General features: G+C 43.0%; 1 protein-coding gene across 8 annotated transcripts in view; it reads left to right on the top strand.

The window, feature by feature from the left end:
- The window catches only part of CTCFL (CCCTC-binding factor like), a 45140-nt gene extending 28765 nt beyond the window's left edge, over positions 1-16375 (top strand). For 7 of the 8 annotated variants that reach the window (XR_004360014.1, XR_004360018.1, XR_004360019.1 and 4 more), the window contains one exon: positions 1024-1102. The gene's annotated coding sequence lies outside the window, so the exon portion shown is untranslated. Of the gene's footprint in view, positions 1-1023; positions 1103-10147; positions 10346-11547; positions 11635-16234 lie in introns of those variants that run through there. The other variant, XR_004360012.1, reaches the window with a different exon arrangement.
- The last annotated feature ends 3 nt before the right edge of the window (positions 16376-16378 follow it).

Here is a 16378-nt window from a genome sequence, read left to right as displayed (position 1 = left end):
GTTACTGTTGCTTTATATCTGGGCAGAAGTAATTTGTGCAAGACGCATTGCTTATAGGACAGTGCCTAAAAATACTTCAAAAGGTCATTGCACATCAGACAGAAGGCAGCACTTGTTCCAGCCACTCGCACTGAGAACGACAGGTCTTTGTTAATATTAATTGTGCATATTTTAGACAGTGTAGGCTTTAAAAATACATTGCACAAACATGCAGCGATGAGCATTTTGTGAGCCCTGGGACTGGATAACCGGGGTCAGTTCTTCACTGGTGATTCGAGCAATAAATGTTTGCTGTTCTTATTAGCTTTGAGGTTTGTGAATTAGAGCCATATTGTGCATCTGCTTCCAGGGAAGTGGGCATGTTTTCATGCTCGCCATTTCCAAAAATACAAGCAAAATTAAAAATAGTAAGAGAGACGTATAAAGCACCGAGAAGATTCAGAGCTAATCATTTGCACAAACATTCACCATGATTGTGATTATAATAGCAATAATGTACACAGAACATGGGAAAAAATCTGCTGGGAGAGCAAGGCCAGATTGAGTAAAACTGAAAAGTAGCTCCCAACATGTAACATTCACACAGAGTCATCTTTTCTGCTATCCCTTCAAAATCAAAAGACATGATTCTCTCTTCAGGTGGACATCATCCAGGAATGATGCTTTTATGAAAAAACCCTCTGAGGCTTTATATGTCTCCAGAGGAAAGGCTGCAATATCTGAAAGGCTGTAGGGACATCAAACAAAGAAACCCTGACACCTGGACACCATTCCCATCAAGGCCACCTCACTCGAGCTCACTCGGTTTGTTCTGTAATTTATCTTTAAGAAGAAAATGTTGAAAAGATCTGAATCTGGCTGTGCATCAAAAGCACTGAAGCTGTACAGGTACATCATTGTTTATGTGACAGTGTTGCGTGGCAATTTACAACCCAAATTTATGTTGCTATTGACTGTGGCCTTTTTTTTTTTTTTTTGAAAACTGGTGCATAAATTTGTTTACAATGCTAATTATTAACACAGGTTTAGAAGCAAAAAAGAATGCTGGAAGAATGAAGTGTGGTGAAAGCAACAGCGTCACAAGTCTGGAAGGTGATGCTGTGTAGGTAAAGCCATTTCAGAACTTCTTTAAATGTAAAGTTTGTGAAGATGAGCATTAATTCTCTTTTGGAAGAAAGAATGAGGTAGAACAGATCGAGTAGTTGCCAAGAAAATGGTTTGAAAAAAAGTAATGTGCACATGTTGACATTTCCTGCTTTTACATAATTTTTTTTAAAAAAGAACTTACGAAATAGCCTTCAGTGGAATAATTGTGTTCATTAGTGGGGTAGGAAGACAAGCATTTCCAGCATCTCAGAAAGGCAGTCTTGCACTGTACCTCTCTTCTGTTGCATTTGACCACCCCAACACATGCCTTTATTTTGTTTTTGAGAAAGCAAGATGCCGTGACTGGAACAAAAACTGAGCAGCATCTTTTACCTGCCGTGTGTGCAAACTGTTCCACCTGAGGGGTTAAATGTGAGGAGAACTTTGTCCACCTTCCCATGGCTGCCCACTTGAGGTAGAAAATCATGGGCTCTGACTGCCCGGGGCACAGCTTTCGTTTCTCTTCCTCTGAGCACAGTTACAATTTATTGGCTCATCCTCCACTCTCCCTCCCTGAGAATCAACTCCACGAAGCAGGTTTTGGAGGGGAGGGTGTTGGTGGGTTGAAGGCTAAGGAATATCTTCCTCCCTGGTCCCTCCATGCAGTCCCTGCCCTGTGTGCTGGATGTCTTCTACCTGATTCCCTGGATTTTCCTTGTGAGAACCCAATTTTCCTCCCTGATCACACATACACCCCACCCCACCTCAAGCATCCTGTAGCTCTGCAAATAACGTTCTGCTGCCTTGTTTTCAAGTACCATTCGAACATATGTTGTGTGTGGAGATGCTGATGGACAGCAACATCTGCTGCTCCCAGCCAGCGCCTACACTCTTATTTGGACTGTAATTACCTCGTCGGCTGCGAGCTGTGCCCTGTGTTTGCCCACTATCTGTTCCTATCAGGTCTCTGTCTCCCACAAACTGCCCATTATGTAGCGATGATAATTAAATCTCCCCTCTGCCAGGCAGGTCTGAGCAGTGCACGAAGGGCCCTCCTTGTCCGTGCAGCTGCCAAAGAAGCTGCAGTTTGTAATTGTGCCGTGATCACCTGCCGGCTCCACAATGCCCGGCACCACCTATTTGTTTCCAACAAGCTTTTTTAGCAGCTGTCAGATGCTAATGGCTTTCAGCTGCTGACAACCTGTGCCCCGTGCAAAGCCGGGGACTTATCATGGAAGAGTGCATAAATATTCATGTGGGACTAACAAAACCAAAAGTGCAAGTGTGGTTATCGGAGCTCCTGTGTGAATATATTGTAGCTGGCCCTGTTGTGGTGGTTTTAGTGTGATCAACGCAGGGTAAATGTTTGAAAGTAATGTTGTCCTTTTTACACTTGTGAGAGAAAAAAAGTACTGAAGGTAGTGGGATTGCAGGGGCACGTGGGTAAGAGCAGGATTTGTGCCCTGCATGATGCAGTTCTAGATGGGGCATTGCTGTCTGTCGTGGGTGATGTGCTGAAAATTGTTATTGAAAGAAAGGAGTTGCTGTGTTTGCTCACATGTCTCTTCTGAACCTGCCTATGGAGAATTGGAAGTTTCTCACCGGGTCTGTTCTAGATACTTAAGGAACACAAAACCCCACAGACTGAGCTCAGTGCTTTAGTTTTAAAATAATTAAGTAATTCCGAGACTAAGAATGTATCTGATTTGGTCAAAACTTGATAATTTCCCACCTCTCAGCACCCTGAAGCCTCAAAGCTTTGACATCAGAATAGAAACACTGTGAGTCAGTTTTTTTAGACAGACTGTTTTACAAATTAATGCTGTCAACGTGTCTGCATGGGATTATTTTTAAAAATATTTTGTTGGTAACATCCTTTTACTTTTCTCTGCTGTTTCTCTTTAGCTCTCCTGAGACAGAGTTCAGATTAAAGTGCAAAATGGTCATGATGAAGATTCTGTGACAGCAGTCAGTGGACAAGGATGAGGGTCCTCTTGCAACTCTTCCTTTGGAGGTCCCTGTAAGTTATGTCAGAGGTCAGTGAGACCCATTTGCTCACGTTTCTCTGCCATATCAGTAACTTGCAGTAACATCCCAAATGTGAAAAGTGTTGTTAATTGGTCTTCTGTAAAAGAAATTGATCTTGGGGAGGCTAATAAGGTGTCTTTATATATCCCTTACTTCTTCTGCCCAGAATGAAGTTTACCATTAAAATTCCCTAAAAGGTTGCTGTTTTAGGATTGCATAAAAAGTGCAGAGCTGAGCAGGGATTGAAAGATCAATCCTACAAACTGTTGAAATGCAAGTGATTCTACTTATGAGAGCTTCATTGGGAAAAATTCCCATCGTGATTTGACTGTGGTCTGATTCTCATTTGCACTGACTCTCCTATATCCTGCTAGAAATGGGTAGGATTCAATCTTGAGGGAGGATGACCATATAAGAAATTGGTTTTGGGTATGTGGAAACAAGACAGACTCCATTAAGGCATTTTCTTACCTTCATCTAAATCTGAAAATAATCATAAATTGGTAATGGTACCTTAATTACCTTGAACAATTATTCATATATCTTGTGTGTGTCTGTATTTGTTTGGGGAAGAAGAGTTGTGAAAATGAAGTTAATTCAGTGTCTCAGATAAAGAAGGATATTTGTTAGAAATTGTTGTCATAATAGTTACACAAAAGGATTCAAATATTCTCTAGCTTAGTATGAATAAAATATTAAAAGATACAGGTGTTGTTCATGAACCATCAAAGAGTTTTCCACTGCCACTGTGTTTTATTAAAATGAAAAGAAGAAGAGAAAAGAAAAAAAGCCCTGTGCTAATCCTTTCTTTTGTTGCTTAAGGGACGTTTCAGTATAAAGTAGCAATTTCCATATCATTTGAATAGCAGTTGCAACCCATTGATGTTTAAAGTAAAATGTGCAACTACTGTAATCAGCAAAACAGATGCAAATGTGTTGTCTGCCTCCCAAGCGTAGCTCCCTGCTTGCTGTCTCCGTTAGATTTAGAGTGGAAAACATGATCAGATAATGGAAAACATGGAAGCTATTCTTTTATCTCTTTCATAGCAGTAGTTTGTTCAAAAGCAAGTTGGCTGGATGCAGCACTGAGTGAGAGTCCTGCAGCAGCACCCCCAGCCCCCTGCTCCGGAGCTGCAGGAGATGCCACGGTGCTTTGGAGGTGGGAAAAGGACCCACCACCCTCTTCATTAACCCTGCCCCTGGGGACAGGAATGGCCTTTTGGCTCTGTTTAAGCCCAGTGGCATCCCAGTGCAAGTCTCTGCACATTTTTGTAAGTAAGCAATAAGAAAAATAAATGACATTTAGCATTTAGATCCCAGACCAGTGGTTTTGGTTGTGCCGGGTACAGCGTAGCTCCCTGAGTCCTGCCATCCCAGGCTTTAGGTGGCTGGAACTGTTCCTCAGAGGGCTTTTAAACTCTAAAAATAACCTGTAATGGTATGAGGAAAGAGTTTACTTTATCCTTCACGTTTCCAAATTTAACAATGAACACATGTCGATGGTGCCTTTCTGTGCTTGGTGTATCTGAGCTGCTGGCACAAGGACTAGAGCCAGCAAGGGATTTCCATCAGAATGACTTCTGAGTGAAACTGCCCTTCTTGGTAAAGGGAAACCTTCTCAGCAAAAGGCTTGATGAAGCCTTCCAAACAGGTTGTTGATGTGATGAGAAACCTGTTTTGCTTCCTTGAGAACACTTTCCTGGAAAAAGACTCGTTTGTGGGGTTTTTTTTAAATTAGTATTTTTCCTAATCAGGAGGCATCTTATGGAAAAGGATTTCCATCTTGTGGTCAGCTGTGGTAATAAAACACTCCTGCTGGACTTTTTTTTTAATAGCAAACCAAAATGGTTTTGATAAAAGATAATGGAAATCTCTTGTAGTTCCTTGTGAGGGTAAATGCTGGAGACCTCACAAAGTCTATTTGCATTTGCACAGAAGGTAAAACTGTTTTAGGATTAGCCCCCTTCAGAAGGTCATCTTTGGAACTAAAAAGTATTAGAAAAGGTATAATACAAGCTATTCATGACAGAATATTCAGTTTTGACAGATTACACAGCATGTGGGCCTCAGGAGCCACACACAGGAGCCCAGACAGAATTACTTGTAACCTTAGTGGACGAGAGGCAATTACTCCTGAACTCCTGGGAAAACTTCTGTCCAGAGCCAAATATTGTTGCTTGGATTGTTTGCTATTCCAGGATGACTCTTAGGCTCAGTACAACGTCATCATAACTTCATGCAGATATTTGTTGTTCAGGACAAATTTTGAAACTCATGCTCTAATCTCGAAATAGTAAAATGCTGCTGGGTTAAGTGGTGGAGTTCACTGGAAAATCTGCCCACTTCAGTGGGAAAGATTTTTTTAATATATTAAAAACAAAACAGATTTGGAAAGGTCATTTTAAATATTAAGAACTGTGGCTGAAGGGCAGGGCTGTGTGCTGCAGAAGTTTTGGCATTCAGGATCTCGTGTAGGTGCTCTGTAAATGACCTCTCTTGTACAAGCCCACAAGGACAGGTGGGGCTGTTAAAAGGAATAATTAAATTCTTATATTTAATTATCTTTCTTGTCCAGTTGTGCACTGAGATGCCCCCACTGATTGCACTGATTCTGACTTCAGCAAGAGCTGGACCAGCCCTGAATATTTATAAGGAGTGTTAAATAAGATCTCAGATCAAATTCTTAGAGATACATGTAAGAACTTTGTGAGTCTTTTTTATTTTGAGGGCTTGTAACTAAAGGAGATGTTCAGTGTGTTCCTTAGTGGGTGCCAAAAAGCTTATTTTCAGAAGTGTCTGAATCTCAGGGTAAGTCAATGACTGCTATATTTAATCTGAAGTCTATGTAACTGCTGCTGCAATCAAGCTATGTGCTTTTTGTAATAATGATATGAAAAAATAGAGCATTTATATGAAAAGTTAGGAACCATGCATGTAACTTATATGCCAGGGTAATGTAGATTTCAAAAAAAACGTTCAACAACATGTCTGAAGTTGTGCTGCAAATATTACTGTAAGGAAAGTAGAAATTAAGAAAATATTTGTGAACTCTTTACAGTATTTGGTAAATAGTTTCCAGAAAAACTGACATCTGAAGTTTGTACACAGGCCTTGTTCTGTTGGTAGCTACAGCCAGTGGGAGTTTTTGCCAGGGTCTCTACTGAAACAGGATCCAATTCTTTTTTTTTTTTTTCTTATGTGGAGATATAAATCTTAGACCTTAATTACACTTAAGAAGGAAAATACTTTGTCTTTTTATGTAAAAAAAAAAAAGTCATCTAACTATTAAAAAGCATTAAAAAATATTTGAGGAAAGGCTTCCTTAAATCAAACAAATCTCTCATTTTGCTTTTAGGCCTTCCTGGAGGGTGCTGTGTTTATACTATTTACTTTAAGAGTGAGAACTTTGTGTCAGATCAAACCATTAGCAACTCTCCGGGCAGCAAATGGCAAAACACAGCTCGGGGCCCCTCTGGAGAAATGCAGTTTCCACACTTTCACATTTCACCACAGGATGCAAGTGGTGAGGAGAAGTCAGAGGGGAGAGAGGCAGATAACTCAGCACCGAGGGGAGGAGCAGCTGAGCCCTCCCAGGGTGGCTGTTGGGCAGCCCTGGCAATGCCGTGCTGGGCTCTTGGAGCATCCCTGGCCACCCCAGAAACGATGTGTGGTGGGGATTCTGCACCCAGCAGAATTCTGGCTCAGTCTCCAGGGTCTCTTTCCAAGTTTGGACTATTCTGTGAATTGCAATATGTACATGGATGGGCATTTCTTCTTGCAAAGTTTTGGGAGCTCTGGCATTGTCCCTTGCCTGTGATAAAGCCGGATTGAAGGGCTTTGAGCTTGCTGGCGAAAATGCTGGCTGAGAGATGAACAATTTTTCCTTAATTTTTCTTTTCTCTGCTTCAAACTACTGAGTAATTACATCCTTTGAAAAATGTTTCATTTATCTAGTTCTTTGGGCCCAGTGCACTGTGTGTCAGTGAAGAAGTGTTTTATTTGTATTACATTGCATTGACAAACGTCCCTTTTCTAGTGTGGAGGTGAGGTTTGTGCACATGCTTGTGTTTTCATTTCATATATAAGCGCTCCTGTCATCCTGACAACAGTGGGTGGGCACCCTCCTCTCTACTTCTGCTGTTTCTAGCCTTGGAATGGACTATTTTGTGCAAGTTTTGGTTCCCACATCCTCAGCTCTTCAAACTGTGAGGCGGAAAGTAAGTATGAGTGTTTTGGAGAGAGCTGGCTGACCAAATGGCCCGTTGTTTTTTTCCTTTTATTACCAGTTGCTAAGAAATGTGTGAAGGAAGCTGTCAAGCACACTTTTATGGGATTACTTTCCATATAAATGGCTGCCAGGATCACCGAAGTGTGGCCTCAGAGGAGAGAGGTAGCAGCTCCCAAGGTCAGGAACGGCAGGGAGGTGTCCTGAGCAGGGACTGGCAGTGACTTTCAAATAGACAGGGAGACACTCCTCATGTGGCTCCCCTGGGCGTGGTCTTTGCCAGAACACATCATGGAGAGTTTTTCTTGCCTAGGAAGGGGCTGTTCTGGCTGCTCTGTTTGGTTCTCCTTGGAAGTGGGAAGTCCCATGTTTTGCAATCCCAGCACACAGTGGAAATGAGTCTGGATAAGGGATGGAGTTCACGGTGCCTGAGAGCAGAGCTTTCATCCATCTGAAGCTTTGATAGTTTCTATGTCCAAAATATTGTGATTTTTTTTCCATTGATTTTCATTTTTCTGCAGTCCCTTATCCATGACCAAGCACTGTGGCACCAGGCTGCAGCTTTCAACAGCAGCATCACTAGTTTGTTAGCTTGTGGCCTTAGGCAAACCTGAAATCATTAACAGCCCATTTGTTGGGCTAATGACTCTTTTTTACTAGATGTATAATTTAATATATGGTTACTTTCATGCCTAATTATGCTCTTCAAAGCTTCTTTTGAAGGAATTTATTTTTCTGCATGCGTGTATTGAGAGGGTTGGGAGCTGGCTGGCTTTTCTTGCATGCTGCCCTGTGTTAAAATCTAGATAGTTTATGTAAGAAGATTTTGATTCAGATATGGGAGTTTCCCCCGTTGCTCATTCTTTCAATATTTTTATCTTTGAGTGCTTGAAAAATAAATAGTGGTGAATTACCAACAGGTTTTAAATGGCATCATTTCATGTCCTATTGTAGCTTGGTACATTGTTTTGGACAAGACGTAAACCCAAAGTCCTGATCAATAGGGCCATTGTGGCAGCAGCTTCCAAATGAATGTGAGCCTTGATCTCAGTGTCCTGGCCGTGTTCCAGCCTGGTTCACATTTTACTCAACGGCAAGCCCCACTTCTGTTCCCGTTAACCTCACTGGGAACAGAGGCAGACCACTGTAAAGTGCTGCTAATCCCACGTGCCATTTGCATGCAGTGCTTGTAAAGCATTCTGGGATCAGTTTGGGAAAAAAGGCTATGCATGTAAGATGTTTTTCATTGGCATCCCAAATCCGGTGCCATATCAGTGAAAGAAGGTTATGACTTTGTCCATCGGGATAATTTTTTTAATTTTTTTTATTTTTTTTTTGAGCTAGGCAGCTGATTGGGAAGGATAATAAAGATGAATTTGATTTTTCTTTCTGTGAGCTCTAGTGTCCCCTTCATGGAGATTAAAAATTTCCCGGTGCTGTTTTCAGCTCCACAGAGCAAGCAAAAGCTAATCTCCTGCTTGGATATCCTCACACCATTGCGATCCACTAATAGGATCGCCATACAGTTTTGACTTAACAGGCACTGGGAGAGGATAATCCTGTTTATTCGGTCATCCAAAACACTGATGATCTGAGATAATCAGTGGGCTGAGAGCAGGGGAGGAGGAGGGACCTAGGTTTGCTTTGCTGTGTGGTTTGTTTGGTCAGATGCTTCGTGCCAGGGAATGGCTCGGTCTCATTACTGCAGCCCAGATGGAGCATGGGAGGGTACCAAAAACCTCCTCCCAACACCAGCCCTGGAGAGGCAGCCTGATAAAACAACAGCCTTAGCAGTGTCTGGTCCAGATGTTTTGCTCAACAGTTTTAAATTGTTCTTTCTGTGACTGATTTAATATAGAAATACTCAGACGAGTGTCCGAGCGGCCATGTGAGGCACTTTGTACAAAACACTTTGGCTACCAGGTGGCAGAGGCTGGGTGTCAATGGATCAGCTCCCAGTACTCACTCACACAAAGACAGTCCTTGGATCCAAACTTGCTAAAAATAAAACCAGTTCCATATTTGCCAGACATGAGACACTGCTTTGAATATTTGTGAGTGGCCACCGGATCTCTGGGAGTGTAGGAGCGCGTGCTGCAAAGCCCTTTCCAAGAAGAAACTTTTCCCAGTGATTTAGAGATATGCCTTGAAACTGGGCTGTACAGAATCTGTTAGAGGGCATGTTAGTGAGCTTTCAAATTACTTTCCTTTTTTTGCTCTTGTAACCACTAAAGCTTTCACACTTCATATTATATCCCATTAGGTTATTGCCTCAGGTTTCTGTGAAAGGCCCCATCTTCAATTTGATCTCAGTCAATGTGCATTTTATAGATAGACTGACTTTGAAGCCTCATTTTATGATCTCTGAGCTGTCATAGTCCAGATGACAGGTTTATAGTTTGGGAAGCCAGTAGCAATAGCTGAGCTCACTAGTCTTTATAAGTAATGCACTGTCACTAGGTGCAGCTCCTCACCATGGTGACACTGCAAATATTGAACACAAAATGATTCATGGGACCCAATACAATGCTTACTTTAATTAATATTTTACAAGATAACTAGCTTTGTTTAACTTTCCAAATGGGAGTGGATTGGGGAGATCCAAAGGACGGAATGTTGCTATGTAAAATTTATGGGCACTCATATTTGTGTGCTTATTTTTAAAATTAAATTAAGAAAATGTTATTTGTTTTCTTCTCTCTCTGCTGGGTCCTGCAAGGGTCTGGGGGATTTTCTGTGTGTCAGTGTTAAATGATGAGGTCTGAAAAGCAATGTTCTTGTTCTCCCTCCCTTTGTATTCCCATGCAGTCAGTGTTGCAGGGCTGTGTCCTTCCTGCGAGTACTTTGGGATACTGGGTGCAGAGAGCACAGTGCTGTGGCCCAGCCCTGGCTGGAGGGGCACAGCATCACTGGCTCTGCTCCAGATGACCACTGGTGCATCCTGACCATCAGACCCCTCAGACTTGGGGTTTAGTCCTATTTCCCTGAAGAAATGACATGTTTTGGGTAAGTAACGCTGGATTCTTTACTAAGGTTGGCAGGAAGCAAAGGAGTATGGCAGTTGCAGGCCTTTGGGGCAATACAGGAAATTAATAATTAGGAAATTAGCCACAGTGGTGTGCTATGATGAACTTATTCCAAATTTCCATGCACCTTAACTGGAATTCATCGCATCTAAAGATCAATCTATAGACCAGGAAAAGAGTTTTACTTGACAGAGGATGATGGATGAGCCCATCTATTTAGGTGGTGGTCACACCATCCTTAGAAGTGGTCAAATCCAGGGTCTTTCCCTTTGGATATGTCCTGACAATCTGAGAGATCAGTTCACATTCACAGCCATGACCTCTCACAGCAATGTCACAATGATCAACATGGGGGAGGCTTGTGAGCACAAACCACTGAAGAAAAACTGTTTCTCAGTGCTGAGGTTTATCTGTAAATTTCACTACTACAACTAAGATTTCCTTTTGTAGTTTTTAGAACTGTAACTGTAAATAAGCAAACATTATTAGATCTTTTAAACTCATGAGCATTCTTCTACAAGCAGGAAAAAAAGTGGCCCATCATTACTCCCGTTTGTCACAGGGCTCCAAGAAATGCCCATTAGTGTGTGTCCAACCCCTTTATATAAAACTGAGAGCAATGAAGTCACTGACAGTGCTTTTATTTGTCTGTATTGGGTCCTGAATAGATGGCAGAGAAAAAAATCCTGCATGAATAAAAGAATAAATTCCTCTTCACGTTAACATAAAATACTTCTAGAATGATGAAAAGATTTGGGTTCACTCCAATGTGGTTTTCCCCGTGTGGTTGGTTTTTGCATTTCTTTCAACTTGCTCTTTGTAATCCATTTCCAGTTGGGCTTTTTTATTTTCCAAGTCTGACATATAGCGTGATGTTACAAATTCTGGCCTGTGGCAGCTTGAGGAATATTTATTTGTTTAGGCAAAATATCTTTCCTTCCAAGTCTATTTTAAATGCCATAGAAATGTTTTCTTACTCCTTTTGTTTGTCATTGTTGGTTATTAGAAGCCTCTGCTCAAGGTCACCAGTGACACAACCATGCTTTGCAGGAGGCGTTTCCAGGGATTTTGCGTGGATGGCTTCAGGAAATCAGGAGGGGATGATAGAGAGGAGAGGAAGATCAAGGGATAAGAACTTTTTCTAGAGTATTTGAAAGCTTTCTTTTTCTTTGCAATCTGCAGTAGAAGAAGTAATCATGAGGCAGGAGTTGAAAGCTGAAGCTGTGAAACACAAGCCTGGCCCAGCCTGATGTCAGGGGACAACCTCTGGTGAGCTTTGTTTCTTTCTCTGTCCTCACAGTTGGGAATGTGCCATGATTTAAAACTGCTGTAGCATTAACTGCCCCATTACACACAGCAGAAAGCTGAGGGACTGGCCTCATCTGCTAGAACAAGTGTTTTAATGCTGTCCAAAGTTCAAATCAATCAAAAGGTCAAGCTTGTTTAAGGCAGTGAGCGATAAGGGGGGGGGGATGTCTTGGGAAGCTCATTCCTAGTTGTTGGAATTAAGCCAGCCTGGCTGCAGGAAAATCTCCAAATAGCAAGAACCCTGGAGAACAGTGACAGCTGGGAAACTGTGGGCTGAGCCTCCCCTTGCTGGAGCCAGAGAATTCACATCAAATGCAACAGAAGAAGAATAGACCCTGGTGAATAGGGAGGGATGGGAGGGAAGAGGGAACTCATACCTTGCTCAGTTGAGACTGGACCTTTTTCCCACACCATCAAAGGCAGAGTTTTGCCCTCTCAGTGGCAAGGATAACATGGAAAACTTTCTGTGGAAAACTCTCCTTCTGGTTTTGTGAGGGGCTGCTCAGCACTTTGGAAGACTCCTTCCATAGTTTGTAATGGCTGCTTTTTCAAGGGTCTAATGACTTTATTTAAAACAAACCAAAATAAATTTAAAAAAAAGACAAGAGGGGCTGAGGACTTCTTAGAGTATGTTCCAGGCATTTGAGTTGTATGATGGGGGGCATTAGTGGGGAGCCCATTAGCCTCCGTGGCACATGGCCATGCTTTCATAAGCTTGCAAGACAGGATTTTTTCTATATACTTTTTTGTGTGTGCATGTCAAAGAAAGCATTCTCCAAGGGCCAACTACAGAAAAAAATCCCTGGTCTTTTTGGCAGAATTCCCTGGTACTTACACAGCCAGGATTTTCTGTCCTCCAGCTCTGGTGTGTGACCCATGCTCTCAACACATCCAGGACCAAATGAGGATCTTTTGACTCAGGGCTGAATCTGATCATTTTTCTTCTATGGAAAAGATGTAAATAATTCTAGGGATGGGTGAGGAAAGGTGATATTTGGGATAAGGAAAGGAGGAAGGATGGGTTGAGGACCAAGCCACAGACCTGCTGTATCACAGGACCACCATTGCTTATAGATCTGATGGGAAGCAGCAGAAAGACCCCTAGACCTGGAGGGAGGCTACACAGAAGCTTGGGGGCTGTGCTGGTGGATGAACAGCCACTCATTTGTGTTACCACATTGCTCATATCCAGCTGAAATTAAATGGTAACTGAAAGCACCGTGGTTCCCTCTGTACTCTGTTCTGCAGAACCACTAACACAGTGCAGGCAGAGAGGGTGTTTTGGATATCCTGGGCCTGTTGCTGTTGCTGTTGGTCTTCTCAGCAGTGAGCAATACAGTGGCTACAGGTTTACCAACCCAGTGGCCACTGCACACCCCAAAAGAATTGGCATGGAATTAAGAAATAGAGGGTGTCCCTTGGGAAGGCAGGAGGCATCATAAGCCTGGAATGCAGCTGAAGAACTGGCAAAAGTTCTCTCAGTCCAGCTCCAGATCGCTGAGCCCATGAGGGCACCTGCCTATCTGGTCCCTCCAGCCACCGGGTAAGGTCTGTGCTGCTTTCACTCACCTGCAACTTCACCAGAACCAGCAACATTGCAACAGAGAATGTGGATTTTTCTGAGCTCTGATTCATGACACCAGATGTGCCTGTGCTTTTTTTCAAGCTCATTTGAATGTATGCAATGGACATCTAGCTTTGAAAAATCATCCTTTGCCAGATGTCTTTTAAATTGTCTACCTTGCAAAATCGTCAGTTACCAGATGTCTTTTAAATTGTAAACCTCTGTAGTCAGAGGTTAAAACTGTGTCAAAACAGGCACTGATAAGAATTCATATTACATTTAAAATTCATATACATTTAAAATGATTTCCTCCAGCTCTTTCCCCTGAGAAGTTCTTGCATGGAAATTTTACGGCTCGCGAAAGATTTGCCACCCGCCCATCGCTATAGATTCAGTGATAAATGCTTTTAATAATTAACAGTGGCAGGGGGCCTATGTCTCATGGATATCTCACCTCTCAGACAGCAGAAATAAGGCCTGTTGAACAGCAAGAGTCATGAGGGCTGCACAGTGGTGGAGGGTTCCTGCAGCTGTACAGTTTGGGTGCCAGTGCAGATCTTCTACGACTGGAGTTATTTTTGAGCAGGATTTTGTCCTGTGCCAAGTTTGGAGCTCAAGGCAGCCAGAGGAGCAGGGATGCTTGAAGAGTTCCTAAGGTAAAAGAGGTCTGGGGGCAGTTTGGGGCTGGAAAGAGGCTGTGCCAGTCACAAGGACAAACAGGTTAGGCTGTGAGTTTCCTTCTTAATCCGACTCTCCAGGGTCTCATCCAGCCTCTGTGCTGGCTGCCAAAAGCTCATACTGAGCGGCTATTTTGGGATACAGCAACACCAAGTGTTACTTCAGAGATGTTTGGAGAGAGATTTAATAAAATCAACTAATAAGGTTTGATGTGCTGAAGATTAGAAAGAGCCATTCCGAGCATCTGTGCTGACCTTGGGGGTGGGAGGCTCAGGGGAGTCATGTGTGTCCTGGGCATGGATGCCCTCCTAGGATGGTTGGTGGGACAGGACTGCAAACTGCCTTGGGCTGTCAGCTTTTGTTTTGATGGTTTAGGTTGGGGGGGGGGGTTGCCTTTTTTGTCATAGAACCAGCCCAGAATAGAATCATGAGATTGATGTTTATTACTTTCCAAATAATCTATACTCTGGTTTTAGTGCTCACACCGTATGAAGGGCTGTGTCACCGCTGCACTCATGTTTCCATGTGACACCACAGATTACTGGTTTTTCCCATTTCATAACTAATAAGTGAAGTGAGTTTGACAGCCTTGGTTTCAGCTTCAGCCTGTTGGTTCCCATGTCATAGATAGGCTCGGTTAGCAGCAAATTCTTGTCAGGAGAAGAGAGTTACAGCTCAAGCTTAAAATGTGCTAGCGTCCAGTGCAAAGCTTTAAATTCTTGACCAAAGTTAGATAAGGCCAGCTGAAAGTGTGACATTTGAAATACACTATCTATTTATCTTTTCCTTCTGACCAAAAATACCTAGAGTGCAAGTATGTGTCTTTGCATCCAAGCAGAGAACAGTTGAGCTCCTCTAGAGAAAAGTATAAACACAGAACTTTAAATATTCTCTTTGTTAAAATCTGTGCAACTGTCCCTCTCCCTACATGGGTATATATTATCAATATTAAAAAAATGGTATGTATATACACATCATTAAAGAAAAAAGAATGATTAGTTTTCAAGGTATAGGAAGCTTATTTAAGTGGTAGTAAGAAAAAATTGTTAGCTCTCCCCCAGCAGTCATTAATAGCTCCGAGCCCCAGCCTGAGTACAGATGGAGCTTTGATATGATCATAGTTTTGCAGTGAGTATGTGCTGTATATCGTGCTGCTAATCCCGCGGTGGAAATCACCTCCTCCTAACACCTGGTGCTAGGACCTGACACAACTGATTTCAGCTACAGCTTATGCAGCCTCATGGGCTGGATTTGGGCAGCTCAGAGAGCACTGGGCACTCTGTGCCTGGTGCTGTGTGCTGATGTCCTCCCATAAAACCTCCCCTCTGGAGCTGCTGTCCCAGGCTGCCCTCCTGGGCCACTTTCAGCCCGAACATTCATTCAAGCCCCTTTTCTCTGTGCTGGATGGGGACTGCTCCTCCCCTCCCAGCAAAAGGGTTTGTGTTTATACAATGTTTTCAGTTATAGTTTCCAGCAGGATGAGCTGTCCCACCTCCCAGCTTGGGTGAGGGAGGAACAGTGTGTGAAATACAGCAGCTTCTGAGGTCAGATGAGGAGCAAGTGCCTGTGGAGTAGGGATCCCTGGGCCCTTTGGCTACAGCTCTGGGTGTCTTCAGGGAATGCTGTTTCCAGAGCCTCCCTGGCTGCCTGGGGCTGGGCAGGGAGCATGAGTGCCATAAAAACTGGAGCCAGATGTAGAGTCCGGATGGTTTTGGCCTCTTTGCTAATTTTCAACAATGAGATCTTGTTGTTTAAGAGTTTTCTAGAAGCTGAATGGAAGACTGGAGGGGGTTTTGGAGGGGCTTTTTTGGTAATAGTTTGCTAAATTCATGGTTGAGATCTGAAGGGACCCTTAGCCTGACCTCTGGTATATAACAGAGTATTGAATTTCCTGCACTTAACTCCCACAGTCTATCCAAGAACTGCCTAATCACAGTGCTTTCCTAGGAAAGCAAACACTCTTAAATGCACTCATTTTAGCATGGTAGAAATGCTTGTTATTCCTGATAGTTAGAATGAACAGGGATTTTCAAGAAGGCTCTTGGATGATCTCCTGACCAAGGCTTTCCCTGCCTTCCCCTTGATCCCATCCCTCTCCCCAAACTACACCCCTGTGCTGCTTATCTCCTGTCCTGGTTGTGCTGAAGGTTATAGAGACATTAAATAAGCTTGAGGGGCAGAGTTAAAGGAGGTATCCATTTTGGGAATCAGGAAGGGGCAGACGTAACCCAGCTCAGCAGCAATGGGGTTAATCTGACCGTGCCCCACATTTGGGTGGGAATTTGTGAACTCAAACCAGGTATTTATTATTCCACATAGATGTTTGCAATGACATATAAGCCATCACTGCTGTTCCTTTGCCTTGCAATAGCACTGTGACACAAACCCTGCTGGACCAGGCACGGCACCAGTGCAGAGCAAAAAGCTGTCCCTACCCGAAAGAAGTCTGAGACTCACAAGGTA

The sequence above is a fragment of the Chiroxiphia lanceolata genome, chromosome 17 (assembly GCF_009829145.1).
Source record: "Chiroxiphia lanceolata isolate bChiLan1 chromosome 17, bChiLan1.pri, whole genome shotgun sequence".
Classification (NCBI taxonomy): domain Eukaryota; kingdom Metazoa; phylum Chordata; class Aves; order Passeriformes; family Pipridae; genus Chiroxiphia; species Chiroxiphia lanceolata.
This window is presented reverse-complemented; position numbering and strand designations above follow the sequence as displayed.